The sequence below is a fragment of the Anser cygnoides genome, chromosome 26 (genome assembly GCF_040182565.1).
Source record: "Anser cygnoides isolate HZ-2024a breed goose chromosome 26, Taihu_goose_T2T_genome, whole genome shotgun sequence".
NCBI classification, from domain to species: Eukaryota; Metazoa; Chordata; class Aves; order Anseriformes; family Anatidae; genus Anser; species Anser cygnoides.
Window position 1 is genome coordinate 1,326,215 of NC_089898.1, and position 14,388 is coordinate 1,340,602.

The window sequence follows — 14,388 nt, forward strand, 5'->3', positions numbered from 1 at the left end:
ATGACATCTTTATTCCAATGTGCTAACACGGAGTGCAAAGACTGAAGCAGAATTTGTTGAAAGTTAAATTCAGCTGCGGTGTCGTTTTTGAAGTTCATTTATACAAAGATGGCATGGGATATTCTCTTAGCAAAACCATATCACTGCAAAACTTTTTTGTTGTTGTTTTTGAGTGGTGAAATCGTACAGGGAATCATTTCAAGGCTAGTTCTGCAAAGGCTTTGAGGGCTCTGTGGTCAGCTTTGCACTTGCTGTTTGCAGATGTTATTTCAGGTGGACCTTTGATTTACAGTAAATGCAAATCTACATACTTGAACCTTCAGACTACTTGAATTACACACCTCATTTCACTGGAATCAAGTGGTTGGTATATCTTCAGCAGAGCCATTAAATAAAGTCTTGGCTCAGCAAAGTATTTAACCACGTGGTTAAAGCTCAGCACACTCTGAAGTCCCTCGATACTTGAGGACCTTCAGGCAAAATTATGTCATCAGTTATACGCATGTTACTTCCTTGGCTATGATGGGATTGCTCAGGTGTAATGACAGCAAAAAGGGGCAAAACCAAGGCCATTCTATGTAGTTTTGTTCATTTGGCTCTTCACTGATTTCAGATGTTCTGGTACAAAAACTTGGATAGAGTACAGGTTCAGGTTATGTTAGCTCTGCTTATTTCTAATGCTCAGGTTGGACAAGGTCTTTAGGTTTTAAAATACAAAGCTGAGTTTATACGACCGTGTAAATGAGGAGCAGAGAGGGGAACCCACCACACTTAGGACATACTTAGCTTATCAGGAATCAGAGTACCAGTAACTATGGAACCTCACAGTGCTCTTTGCTCGGAGTCACTGCTCAGAGCGTGGCAACTGTTCTGCCCTGGCTGGCCAAGTACAGTAATTAGTCCCATGTTCTTTATTACCTCTCTTCACATGCAGGTAGGTTCTTTTACCATCTTCCCTTCTGTTTTCTTTAGACTGAACAAAAGGCAAATAGCAATGTGTAACAGCTTTCTGCCTGGAAGTTCTGAATATTTTTTAGAGTGGATATGTAATATCTAGGGAATAGGATTTTTTTTTCTTTAAGAAGAGTGGCTGGTGCTGTTAGGCTTATGCCAAAATCTACACAGTTTTCACTTAAAAAAAACCCCTTGCTAGAATCAATACAGTGTTGCTGTTGCATTCATCTAGCGAAAAGAAAATAGGGGGTTGAGGAACACTGTCATGCCTTTATCCTTTAGCGAGTATCGCCGATCCAGTACCTGAAAAGTTGTTTGTAGGCTGAAGTCTCTGTGCTACCATCCCAGTTCATAACAACAAGGTGCTTCAGAGCTCAAAGAGCTACAGTTAGAATATAGCTTCCTTACGTGAGAATGAATCGTATTCTGTAATAGTCTGCTTCGAACGCATTTCTTGTTGAAACAGCCTCACTTGCATATGCTGCTTAGGTATTGAGTATTTATTGCTTATGTAAGCAGAGTTATTTTGCTTTGTATGTTGAGGATTTTTGTTTTTCTTTCATTCTGACTCGAATGTCAAAGCCTTCTGTTGTTTCAAGACTCACCCTACAATTCTCTTGTTTCTGGATACGTGTAAGGAGAGGCATTATGATTATTTTTGAGGGTGGAAAATCCTGAAAGGATGGTAGACAGGGAGAAAAAAAGAAGAAAAAGAAAACAAAACATGTGTACTGATCAATTGACTAATTCTATATGTCATACATATAGTATTAGTATTCCCCTCCCTCCAAATCTCACCTGGGGGGAGGAAAATAAAGGAAAGTCAAATAAAAGATACATTTAGGGTTAGGGTTAATAAAACTAAACTATCAGGTTAGGATTTACTAGAAGTAGGCCCATTGTTATTGTAAATGGAGCTCCCTTTTCCAAGACTTAGAAGCCTAAAAAACTAGGTTTGCAGAGATGGTTTGAGGTCAGTCAGGTAGGAGTAAAGAAATTTGCATCATTTCTGTATTTTGCATGCAAAATATATTATAGGGTTTTATCAGAGCTTCCCTTATGTGCTTGCAGCTGCAGAGCTGCACAGTGCATTCGCATATGATAGCCATCACTTCAGGCTCTATTTCACCTTGTCACATCCCATTTATAAACTGAGGTTTTTAATAGGACAACAGGCAGTCACTGAAGAGGGAAGGCCTTAGAAAATAAATAAAGACTGAGAAAGTCAGAGATCATTAAAGCTGACACCACCTCACATGTTCATTAATTATGAATCTATTTGGAAGAGCTTTGTTAAACTGCTGGCAGATACATGTGATAAAATTTTTGAAAGCTCTCAATTCAGCCCTTGGAACACCTAAGCTAGGGGAACCCAGAAGTGAAATTCAACCCTAGGGTATTTAAGTTCAGGTCTGTACTCAGCCTAAGGTTTGCTTAAGTTTAGTTAAGGCTGAAATTCTGGCCATGTGGGCTTCCTCTACAAATGTTCCTTCGAGGTGCTTTCTTCTTGCAGAAGAGAATTTCATTCCGTATGGAAGATCTCTTTGCCCTGCGGTCGCATGGCCTGTGCCATCTGCAGCTTTTACACAGGATGTACTGTGGCTTTCCTAATAAAATCCCAGCTGGTCCCTTGCATGTTCTATATAGACAACCATACTTAAATGAACGTTCTGGTTACCACACATGTTATGAGGAAATTTAATTTTTGACTGCTGTTCTTCAGTAAGCAAAGGGGTAAAGGAAGGATGATACCTCTGTGTATCCGTACCTACTCACACGTTGTCCTGCACATCGCTCTGCTTTTGTTCCTGAAGGTATCACACTCAGTTTTGTCTCTTCTCTGCTGTTTCTTCATAGGTGTCTACAGGATCTCTAAAGAAAAACTTCCTCCTGACATGAACCACGATCAACTTCTGTTCCTCCCAAAAGGAAGACATCAAGCATCCTACAGACTGCACACCACAAAACGTGAGTAGACGGTACAAAAACATGTATATGATCTGGGCTTCACTCGTTCTGAGCACTGTGTAGTGCCACCTGATGCACTTGCAAGACAAAAACATACCTTTTTACAGATGTCTTTCTGACCCTCTGTGTAGTAGTCATAAATAATAACTTTGTAATTACCTTCTTTAAAGAAAAGCAGATGCTGAAAAGCAAAAGTACCCTAAACTAACTGAAATATGAAGGTAGGCCAGCGAGCAAGCACTGAGGAGCTAATATGTTTCCTTATCCTGACTCCTCTGAGCCAGTTTCTCCTTTACTTTTTCTTGCAAGGACAGCTAGAAGAATCCCTGAAGTTTATTCCAAATGCCAGTCTGTAACATAAGCTAGGGAAGGGTAGACTTTCTGTGCTGCAGCTGCTGTCTGACCCTGGGTTGCTTACTTAGTGACCTCAACAATATGCACAGTCTCCACAGGCCGCGAGAAGGGAGCCTGTGGTTAGCTGCCATCTGGTCTGGTTTGTCGGCCTAGTGTGCAGCTTTCAGGTCATGGAGATACCTCGAGATCCTTTACTCTGTGTATGTCATAGAGGCTCTTAGGTTCCCACCCTCACATTCTCAGTGATCTCAGATCTTCCTTTCCTGTGCATGAACTCATTACAGCTGCAGGGTTAAACACTTATTGCCTTATAAGCAAAAAGCTTACTTTTTTATTGCTTTTTGCAGGTTGTTCCCTTCCATGCTTACTGCTACTATCTCCTTAGAGCAAGTGTTGCTTCAGTATTGAAAAATAAATTTCTTTATGCAATAACAGCTGATAGTGTTCAACTTGCTCAGCACCTTTCAGCTAAGGACTCTGTGAAACATTTAAAACATTAAACTCATGTTAAAAAAAATACTAGGGAGTCAAGAAGCTGGTAATACTTATCCTAGATGAAAAGGGCATTTAAACGGAACAAAGCAATTTGTCTGAAGTCAAATAGCCAACGACTCATGAACTAGAGTCTGAAGCTCAAAGGTCTTGCTTGCCTGCCCTTATGTATGCTATTTGCTATGGTTGCTATAGCTCAAAATCTCTCTAGAGGTGATAGTAGAACTTAGGAATCCTGAAACTGACCAAATAAACAGTAAATTAATGAAGCCTGGTTGCCATATTCTTAATGTGCTACATGTGTACATAACAACAGAGTACCTGTATAAAGCCCAGGATTCTTTTATAAGAGCGCAGCGTGCTGGAATTCTCATGAAATGTGCTGTGGATCTAAAATAGTGTTTGCCTCAGGGTTTGGATCGGCATTTAAAAGTGCCAGACAGCTATTCAGCTGGAATCTTTAAGGTAGTTCTGATGCAGAAAAAGAGAAGGAAAGAAAGGAAACTAGGCAGTGAGACTGGTAACTCTTGTAATCATTTGATTTCTATGAGGAGGTGGTTGCAGTGTCTTAACCAGGATGCAAGGTAGAGTACATGAATCTGGATTTAATTTCATAAGCATGCAGATCTTGTTGAGAGTATCAGTGTAACAATTCAAACTAAAATGAAAAATATTCCACAGTTTAAACACTATTTGTAATTGCATTTTGACTGCAAAGATGTTATCAGAGCATCTTTCAAGCTCCAATTAATGCAAACCTAATTCTCCTTTAATAACAGTATCAGGAGGATTTTAAATAATGAACATAAAGACTTATTTTTGAGCTCTAGATAACTTTCAAATGTCTTCTGTTCAATTTTCATAGTGTGTATGTAGTCTGTGGGCTGGAACTATACTGATGTAGACATCAGCATAAGTTTAGGGATCTGGTTTACTGGTCACTATTATTTGCTCTGTACTTCTTTGTACAACAGAATTGTGACCTATGGAAACAATTTTTGATTAATAATGCCAAATAATTAAAGAGAGACTATTAGAATTAATGAAGATTCTTGGACCTCTGTTTTTAGATACTGCTGTTAAGTCAAATAAGTATATAGAATTACTGACATTTCTATTTACAATCCTGTCTCAGAACAGGGCAATACTATTTATTTCCTTTTGACTGCAGGGTGCAGCTTAGACCTGTTTTTGCGGTGGGCTTTTTTTTTTTCCCCCCTAAGATATTTTAATATTTTGTTACTGAGAATGTAAAACTTAAATGTGTATAGCAGTCAATTTTACATATTTCAGTCATGTCTTAGGTTTCATTAACATTAGAAGAATTTTTTTATGGGTGCCCATGAAATGAAAACAGGTATAAAATTTGTATTCGGCTTAAAATTTTATAAGCGAAGTTACCCCTAACATTAAGTAGGTCATTTTCTAATACCGTAAAACATAGTGACAGGAAAAAATCTTGAACTGCTTCTGCAGAACTGGGAAGATGTGGATCAAGAAAGAAGCATATATCCCTTGAGAGGTAGCCCAGTTGAGGTGTTGAGAAAACACAGTTCACTCTTTACATTCTGTCTTCAAGACTAAGGTCATTCAGAATCGTACCAAGTTTCATATTTAGAGCTTGAGTTTGCATTTTGGGACGAGATAACATCTCACATGCTAACCTTAGCAAAGCTAGTTCTGAAATTTGAATCTGCCAACACCATCCCTGTGCTTCTGTAACCAGGCTAATGAGCCTGCTAAAGCAGGATTACTTTGTCAAGATGGAGTCTAGCAGATTATCCCCATACAAGAACTCATTATTAGTACTGTCACCAGGTCCTAAGTTAGTACCACTACTGATTCAGTGACCAGCCCAGTACCTTTCCTCCTGGGTTGCCCTGGGCCGGCAGTGGCATGTGAACTAATGAAAGTGCAAAGGGGCTTTCCTCATACAGTAGTATTAATTGCTTCTGCATATTCATGTTGTATTCTCACACGTTAGTGTTTTTCACATCTTTCTTCTTACGGTACAGAAACGGAAATGTGTGACGGTGAGGAGTGGCTCGTATGCACACATACGTGCGTGTGCACAAACAGATATACATGCGCTGTTCTGTACCATGGCTGCAGAAGGCAGGGGAATACAGTCGAATTTAGCTGGGTGATGAAAAGGCCCTTCCTGGCATTCTGCTCGTCTTGACCAAGTGGGACTCCACTAATTCCAGAGTCCTCACTGTTCCACGGAAGAGGGATTTATAGAATTGAGCAGGATTAAGGCAGCGGCTTTGAGGTGCAGGATTACAAGAAGGCTGGTTATACGCAGGTAAATGTTGACAACCGTTTTCTGAACTCTGCATAGAATTCAGGTGGAGAGGAGTTTTAAAAACCTGATCCAGTTGTGACACCTACAGGTCTCTTTGTATCAGAGACCTTCCCAGCATTAGCTAAACACACAAACAGTGGTGTGATTTCCTTATCCCCTATAGCCAACTTAATTATCTGGCTATTTCTAGCTCAGACAAAGCATAAGTTTGTCATCGATGTCCTCCTATGCATGGAGTCTCAGTAATGGAGAGTGCATGGAACAAATCTAGAAATACATGCCTGTTTTTCAGCAAACCAACTCAATTTTAATGAGGTTTGAAAGATAGGCAGATAGTACGTTATGGGTGGTGTATTTTTCAGCAATGTGAAGAGAAGTACATGGAGCTGAGTTTTACTTTAAATGTTACTGATGCTTTTGTTACCACTTTTCTTAAGCATAAAGGGAATTTAGATCACTTTAAAGTCATAGACCTGTAATCTTAATGTTGTACTTGACCTTCATATAAGATTATCAGTGGGGGAAAAAAATCACAAGGGGTTCTGTATCTAAAAACAATAACAGCAGGCAGGAATCTGGAGCAGTCTGTCACTTTGAGAGTCTGTGGTTATTGAGCTGAAGTGTGGGTCTGTAGAAATTTGAAACTAGCCATGAGTTCAGCTTGAATTGAGGAGGTCATTAAAAGATGGCCTAAACATCAAAAACCTCAAAAGAAGGATCACCATAGGGCAAAACTTCCTAATAGTTACCATGATGTGAATTGTACTGCAACATTTAAAACTCCAGAAAAGAGATAAAAAAGATCAGGCTGAAATGTAAAGCTGGTAAAAGCAAATTTATCTCATTAAAACCCTTCATTTGCTGTTTTGAGATCTCCAAAAGCCTTGAATAGGATTAAGGAAAGGGCATCAAGATGAACAGAGTCCAGCCATATCAGCAAGGGGTTTTGCAGATGGCATCTCTATCTTGCGAAAAGCTTTTTATACCTTAAAATCACGTTCAGACAGCTTAATATAAGGTAATAAGAAATGTGGACTCAGAAGAGTGAAAATGCAGGAAAACAGTATAGCAGGTCAAGCTAGGCACAGAGCGGGTGATCTCTTGAGGCTGGAAGGATTTTAGAAGCATTATGATCTGCTTCAGAAAATTGTCCTTATTCTAACATTGCTAACTGGTGACATTTGGTGTCTCCTCTTCTTTTTCTCTGTAACATAGGCACCTGTCCATTCAAATTCCAGGGAAAAGATTAAAAGTCTGAACTCTAACAGACATAACATGACAAAGAAAACCTCAATTCTTATGACTTTTTAAGAGATTTAAGCACTGGGGGAGAATGGATACAAGATTTCTTCGGTATTCTTAAGTATTCACAATAGCAACCTAACCACTATTGGAAAGGGATGAGTATCAGTTGAGCAGGGTGAAAAACAGTTTTCTTCTGTACTGGACAACTTGTAAATGTTAACTTTTTTTTTTTAATTGCACCAGAAAAAGATAAATGTTGATATCCTCTAGTAAAGAGCAACACTAAAGCAATACTGTTTGCAGATGCTGGAGAACCTGATTCAGGTCCATCTCTGTGTGTTTTCGTATAGAAACATGCTGAGCAATGGCTTATTTTGATAGACTACCAGGACATTAGATTGGAAGCTCTCCTTTGCAGAGGATCAGTTTTCATTCATCTTGTAAAGCCTAGGCATACCTCTGTGCTAACATGAGTGGCAGCCATTTAAAAGTAGGTGACCTTTGAGGCCCTGCTGGTGCAATCAGGCATCCAGATAGAGATTTTTGGCATAAGAAGTTACACTAACCAGTGAAATAAATGGATTTTTCCAAGTATGAAGTTTGGCATGAAAGAAGGTACAAATTAGGTAACAAATCATTGTAACATTTCTTTTTTTTTTTTTTAAGTTTCTAGATACAACTTTACAGATCTTGATGCTCTGTTCTCAGTTGGCAGAAAAGTATTTACAGCACCAAAGGAAGGCCTGCATTACATCCTCTTTGGCCCCCATAAGGAACTGTTACTTTGCTTTTCTGCTCTTTTAGTGTCATTTAGTCATGAGATTCTTAAAAGTAGCTTCCAACTGAACGTTATTTATGCCTCTTTTCTTAGCTGTACCCAGTAACTGCTAATTAAGCCTTTTGTAGCATGACTCTGAACTAATTAGGGTTAATTGAGCCTGCTTGTGCATTAGCTACTCCAGCACTTGTCCTGATAATCAGGAGGTTTGTGTGCATTGAGTATTTTGTGATTAGCTAGCTTAAATTCATGTTCTCTGCTGTTTTTCTGGCTCATGTAGCCTTTGTGACTACTCTGATAGTAAACATGAATATTCCTTTTCTGCTGGGGGTGGGGAGCATAAATTACTGGTCCCTACAGCAGGGTTTTTGTCAGGCTGCTGGTTGCAGTAAGGACTGGATGAAGAGGTAAGTTAAGTTTCATAGGTGTCCAGTTACGTGCTGAAAGTTGCTGAGGTACCAAGCTGCTGAAGTTTGAGCTTATCTGGAAGAATCCTCTTCTGTGTATAAACATTGCACAGTGCCGGAGGTTGGCATTGATAAACTGCTGGCCTGGAAGGAAAAATGTCAGCACCTGGATTGGAATCATCAATTGCTGCAGTGTAATGTTGTCTTTCCCCTTGGAGGTCTTTCCTTCCAAGTTTTGGATCCAGTCTGTCCATCCTTAGCTCTGCCGAGGTTATTACTGAATTAGAAACAACAAAGCAGTCTATCAGGTGACAGCACCTCTGCTGTCACTGTTATCTATGGTTAGTCACTGATAGACCTGTGAGATTCTAATCAGGCTCTCAAAGACGCTTTGATTTAGGAAGGTAGGCTGGCACCGTATCAGTCATCTTCAGAAACTGCAAGCCGTGGACCACCACTGCAGAGCCAGGTTAGGCCACAGAAATGTACATTTTTGAAACAGATCCTGTGGTGAAGCCCGTGTTTTCCTAAGCATGTGATGCAACAGCATTGCTTTAATATAGGCCTGACGAGAGGAAACAAACGGTCAGGCTCAGAGGGTTCTCATGCAGTCAGGCTTTTGAGAGGTTTTAGTCTGTCCCGTTAGCATCAGCAGGAGGCTTCCCCAGCTGGTAGTGGGACCCCACCACTTACAAATACATTGGATTTCAAACTTCCCATCTCTAACTACTCGTAGAACATACTGGAGTGGCATATTAAGCAGCACACTGTATATGAATCTTCATTTTTTTTATCTTTGTTTACATAAATTTAGTTCAAGAGAAGTCTTTTTTACTCATACTTTAGCTATTTTGATGATACTAATATAGGCACAACTGTGTACTTCCTTGAATTAAAGCAATACCTTGTCTTTTTTCTCTGCCTCTTATTTAGTTCCAACAGGGAAAAATGTTTTTCTTTACTTTTTTAATGTTAGATTTGGAACTATGTGGTAGTTTCCATTTTAGCTTTCCTTTAATCCAGGAGGGGGGAAAAAAAAGTAAAAATAAGTGCCTAGGAACTGTCAGAGTAATGAAAAACAAACAAACAAAAAAACAACAAACAATCAACAAAACCAGAAGTGTGCTCCACACAGAATAGAAGCTGTGAGCAACTCTATAGCAATCAGGAATAGTCAGAAAGCTGATTTATGTAAAGGTGAAGGGGTATACACAAGACAGTCATTCCCCACAACATACGTGCAGCCTTCATTAAACAAAAAAAAAAAGTAAGCACCGAAGCTATTTAGATTAACTACTCTGGTTTTTCTCCCCAAATCCATTCAACCTCCTAACCTAGCGGGAATAGAAGAAAATCATTATCAGTTATCGCAGAGAGATTTAAATTAAGATTTCTTCATAAAACTAAAGTTCTAAAACAAAATCTAAGAAGTGGAATTAATTGCTGGATCTGCATTGAATCACCAAGAGATATTTTATTTCTGTGTCACAGCAGAAAGTGCTTCATCAGTAGGAATTCATATGGAGGAAGAATAAGCATGTACCGTACATTGAAAACAAGTATGTCTGGGATGTTTAATTATTTCTTGATTAATTCATTTAACATTAAAGTAGTCAAGGACTGCAACATATTCAGCACTACACCGTTTGCTACTGGTATGTATCTTCAGCTCTTCTCATTTAAAAGCACCTTGTGTTTTTTACCTGCAGCTGTTGTAAATGAATTACTACTACTCTTCTAAGCTACCTTCATTACCCCGAGGAAATGCACAGAAATGCGCTGGAGCTAAGATGATTTGCAGCATCTGTGGTTAAGATTTAATATAATGTACTCCATGTTTTCAAGGATAAAATGAGGAGTGGGGTGGGGATTCAGTTAAAACACATGTAAGCATTAGATTAATTACTTAGAAAACTGTTCAGCTAAGCAGTGTACTTATTCAATGCAAGGAATAATAGGAAAATATTTTTGTTGTTCTTTGTGCACGTTTCATATGAACTTAATATAGATTAAAAAGTAGGAAATCGATGCACAAAAAGCACTGAGGTTCACAAACAAGATGTGAGAACCTCTCCTAGTGATCATTTCTTGACAGCACCAAACCACATCATCATCTTCTATTAACACAGTCACAAAAACTATCAACCACAAGTAAGCATCCTCTTCCAGGATAACCAGCAAGTGTGACTAAATAAGCATGTGCTAAAATAAGCCTGATGGGCCTTCAAGGGCTTGTATATTACATTAACAGTAAAATACCAAAGTGGAATAAAAAGACCATGACAGAGATAAGGCACTGACTGTTCAGATTTTGTAATGTTTTATGCTTGCTTTAAATCACAAGATGTATCAACGAGCTGTACTCTCTTTTAAATCTTATCTGAAACTTAATCTTTCCATTCTGTGATCATTACTGTTATCGTTAACTCTGTAAAAGTGCACAACTGGAAGCACAAAAGATGAGAAGTACAGTGCTGGGAACTGAGTTTGAGTCTCCTAAAGCTGCTCAACTACCGTGTCATTCATGTTTGCATAATTTATATCTGCATTTATCATTTATTGGGTGGGTTATGGGTAAAAAAACAAAGTTCACTAGATAAGTTTCATCTGCTTTGGAGAAAAGTACGTGCTCAAAGTTATGTTGTGTTTGGATCAGTAGCGTAAACAGGGCCAATTTTGTGAGGGGATAGATCACCTGTTGAAGCGTAGCATTGCTATTTATGAGTAGTCGACAGCTTGTTATCAGACTATGTTCCAGAAACTCTGATCATCTGTCAGTCAATTGATATTGCTGGATTGGTGGAGAAAGCTTTAAACTGTTGCTGTCATGAGGTTTAATAAAAGTTCCTTTGATTCTGTTAATTATATCAGATGATAAACTGCCAGGGAATGACAGCTTCAATAAATCTATATTAAAAAGGTGTTAGGAGTCACCAGTCCTGGACAAACATCTGTTTGTCACGGAGTGGAAGGTAGGGTTTCCTAATTACTTGGCTGCTTTGGTGCTCTCGTTCTCCAGTAGCATAGTCCATGGCATGAGGATGTATGTGGCGCACGTAGCTGAGCTGGCCAGAAAGACTTGCTGACCACTCTGCTTAATAAACAAGGTGTGAGGGGTTAGAAGAATCTCCAACAAAATATAATGCAATCTCATCTGGATAGCAACACGTATTTCACAGAAGGTGAAAAGACTATTTTAATAGTAGGCTGTTACGGAATAACCAGCACCTGTGGGATTAGTGTCCTAAACTGTCAGTCTGTAGATGCTTTTTTGCCTTGCAGCTTGAAGGCTTTACCAGATGATTCTGAATCTAATGTAATATTTTATTATGTATACAAATATGTAGCTCTTTCCTTGAACAATCCTGGCATGAACTGTATGATGTCTTGTGTCCTGAATTGCACAGACTATGCAGAAACATTTATTTATCTTTTGAAAACTGTGTTCCCTCCTATGTGCAATTTCAGAATACAAATGAGATGGTGAACGAGCTGTATTTTGCCATGTGACATGCCGCTTTCCCCATCTCCATTGCTACTCTTTTTTCCATCTTTTCTCTGAAATAACCAATTATTTTGTTAATGTTTTCTCATACAGAAGTTTTTCAAGGACTCTTGTCACTTGCATGTTGCTTTACTAGCCTGGCTAAAGAGAGTGTGGTGATGTAACAGATAGGGTTTGCTTTAACAACTATTTTCTTTACATTATTAGTTCTTACCATATTTGTTTCATCTGGAAGATAAAGAATTACCATACTGAATCAGACCAGATCAAAGCTAAATGCTGTCTTGTATTCCAGCCTCAATTCTATGTACATTGTACAATAAGCTTCCTCATGTCTTTGATGGACTTCAAAGTTATTATACCTAATAGGTATTGATGAAACCATTGTACTCCATTAATGAAACTCCGTTCATTAATGGCCCTACAGTAACTGGTGTTGAATTCTGTGATTTACTTGGTTTTCTGGGAGGGGAGGGGGAATACTTTGGTGCTCTTCAGAAATGGAACAGGAACTGAAGCTTGTAAGCGTTATATACCTTGCATTGCAGTTTGACTTTGGGCCCTGATTCAATGGAGTTTCAGACATATCCTGTGAAATTCCTAAGAATGTGAATTTTCCTGAAGCAAACACTGAACTCTTTTGAAGCCAAACCTAATGTTTCAGTGTTAGAACACTGCAGAATTTGCTATGCCACTGCAGTAAATAAAGCTTGCTACTTCCAATAGCTCTTTTCCCTGAATATTCTCTTAAGAAATTGAACCAGGTTCTTTTCGCACTAGCTCAGATTTATTCAGAGGGGACCACCATGGCTACGTGGATGAAAACCATCATAACTAGAATGGATAGTCTTGCCTAGAGCATTTTCTTCTTCTCCATACCTTCTAAACGTTGCCTCCATTTGGCAAATGAGACCAATCACACAAGGCTTTTTGCTGAATTCTTAGTAATTTCTTTGCAGGCTTGGAAGAAAAAAAGCTAATTTAGAATATAAAATACTGCATTCTAGTGCTGATTTTACCCATTAGCCCAGTGACTAGACTGAAACCTTCTGCTTCTCTAATTTGGTCTGAATCATTAAAAACTTGTTTCTTTTAATTAGCATCTCTCCTTTGTTCTTCTCTCCTTTGTTCCCTCCAGATTAGAGTCATTCTCAGCATGCTGGTTTGCATGTATATTCTGATGTACATCGAGATCGTTTGGGAGGAACCCCCAGGTTTTACCTGCCAAAATGCCCCTTAGAAAGTTGGGTACAACCTAAATCTGGACTTCTTTTTCTGGTGCCATGAGAATAATAGGCAACTGACTTCATTAATGTTTAAGTCCTTGTAAACAGAGATTTGTAGCCTTTATGAAAGGACGTGGTCTGTTCTGAGTTTGCTGTAATGGCTGCCAGATTGCTTCCCCATTGAAAAGAAAACTGTGCCTGGATATAAATAATTACTGCAAAACACTGCCAAGTCCAGGAATTCCTCTCTGTGGATCAGTTCCACAGGGTTTCAAATCTACATTTATAATTGTTTATTTTCAACGGAACTATCCTCAGAGCCAGAATTCAGACATGCAACTTTGGGGTTAAATTTGGCTTCAGCCAGAGTTGTGATTGCCATGTCTATAAAGGAAGTGTGATGGTTTCAGATGCTTATCTGCACTCAAAACTGGTTGAATCTCTTCACCATTTCCTTGTGCTTCTTAAAATTCTAATTAATCCTTACAATGGAAATAGGAAATGCCAACATAATGATTTTTATTTTTGGTATCATTTTGCACTCTTGCCCAGCATTTGACAGGGTTCAGACTGCTGAATCCACTGCTTTTGAAATATTTTTTGGGGAAGGCTGGCTACTAACAAGATGTTGCTCTTATTTTATTTATTTATTTATTTTACTTTTCAATTTCTGCTTGTTTGCTTTCTTAATTTTGCTGGTAAGAATCTCATCAGAAGCAAATTAATAAATAAAACTTAAAAAATGGGAATAAAATGCAGAGGCAGATACTTTCCTTGAAGTAGAGAGTCTCCCTGACACAGCGTATATAGACTTCAGTGCTATTACGATTATCAAAAGTTTAAAAAACATATGGCAAATAATTCTCCCAAGCAATTCTAGTATTGAACTCCTTGCATTCAAGCATGTCTCCCTTGTATGCATGTCTGTTTTCCATAGCTCACTGTAATGCTTTGTCCCCTCAGTTCTTGTGCTCAGTCTTTCCGCTGAGTTCCCTCCCCAGGTTGAATTGCATCAGGGCTTAAATCTGTAGAGATCCTCAGGTGCTGAGAACAGAGGTGTAAATCAAATATCTGTGTACTTACTAGGCTAAAATAAATTATAGTAAATAAACAAAACAAACAAAAACAATGCTGTAGAAGTATTAAGCCAGTCT

At 38.7% G+C, this 14,388-nt stretch overlaps 1 long non-coding RNA gene across 1 annotated transcript in view; it reads left to right on the plus strand.

Annotated features, from left to right (window-relative positions):
- LOC106044408 (uncharacterized) overlaps window positions 1–14,388 on the plus strand; it is a 96,839-nt gene that overhangs the window by 26,900 nt on the left and 55,551 nt on the right. Inside the window, exon 2 of the long non-coding RNA XR_001212258.3 lies at window positions 2,812–2,922. This is a non-coding gene — a long non-coding RNA (uncharacterized lncRNA). The remainder of the gene's footprint in view (window positions 1–2,811; window positions 2,923–14,388) is intronic.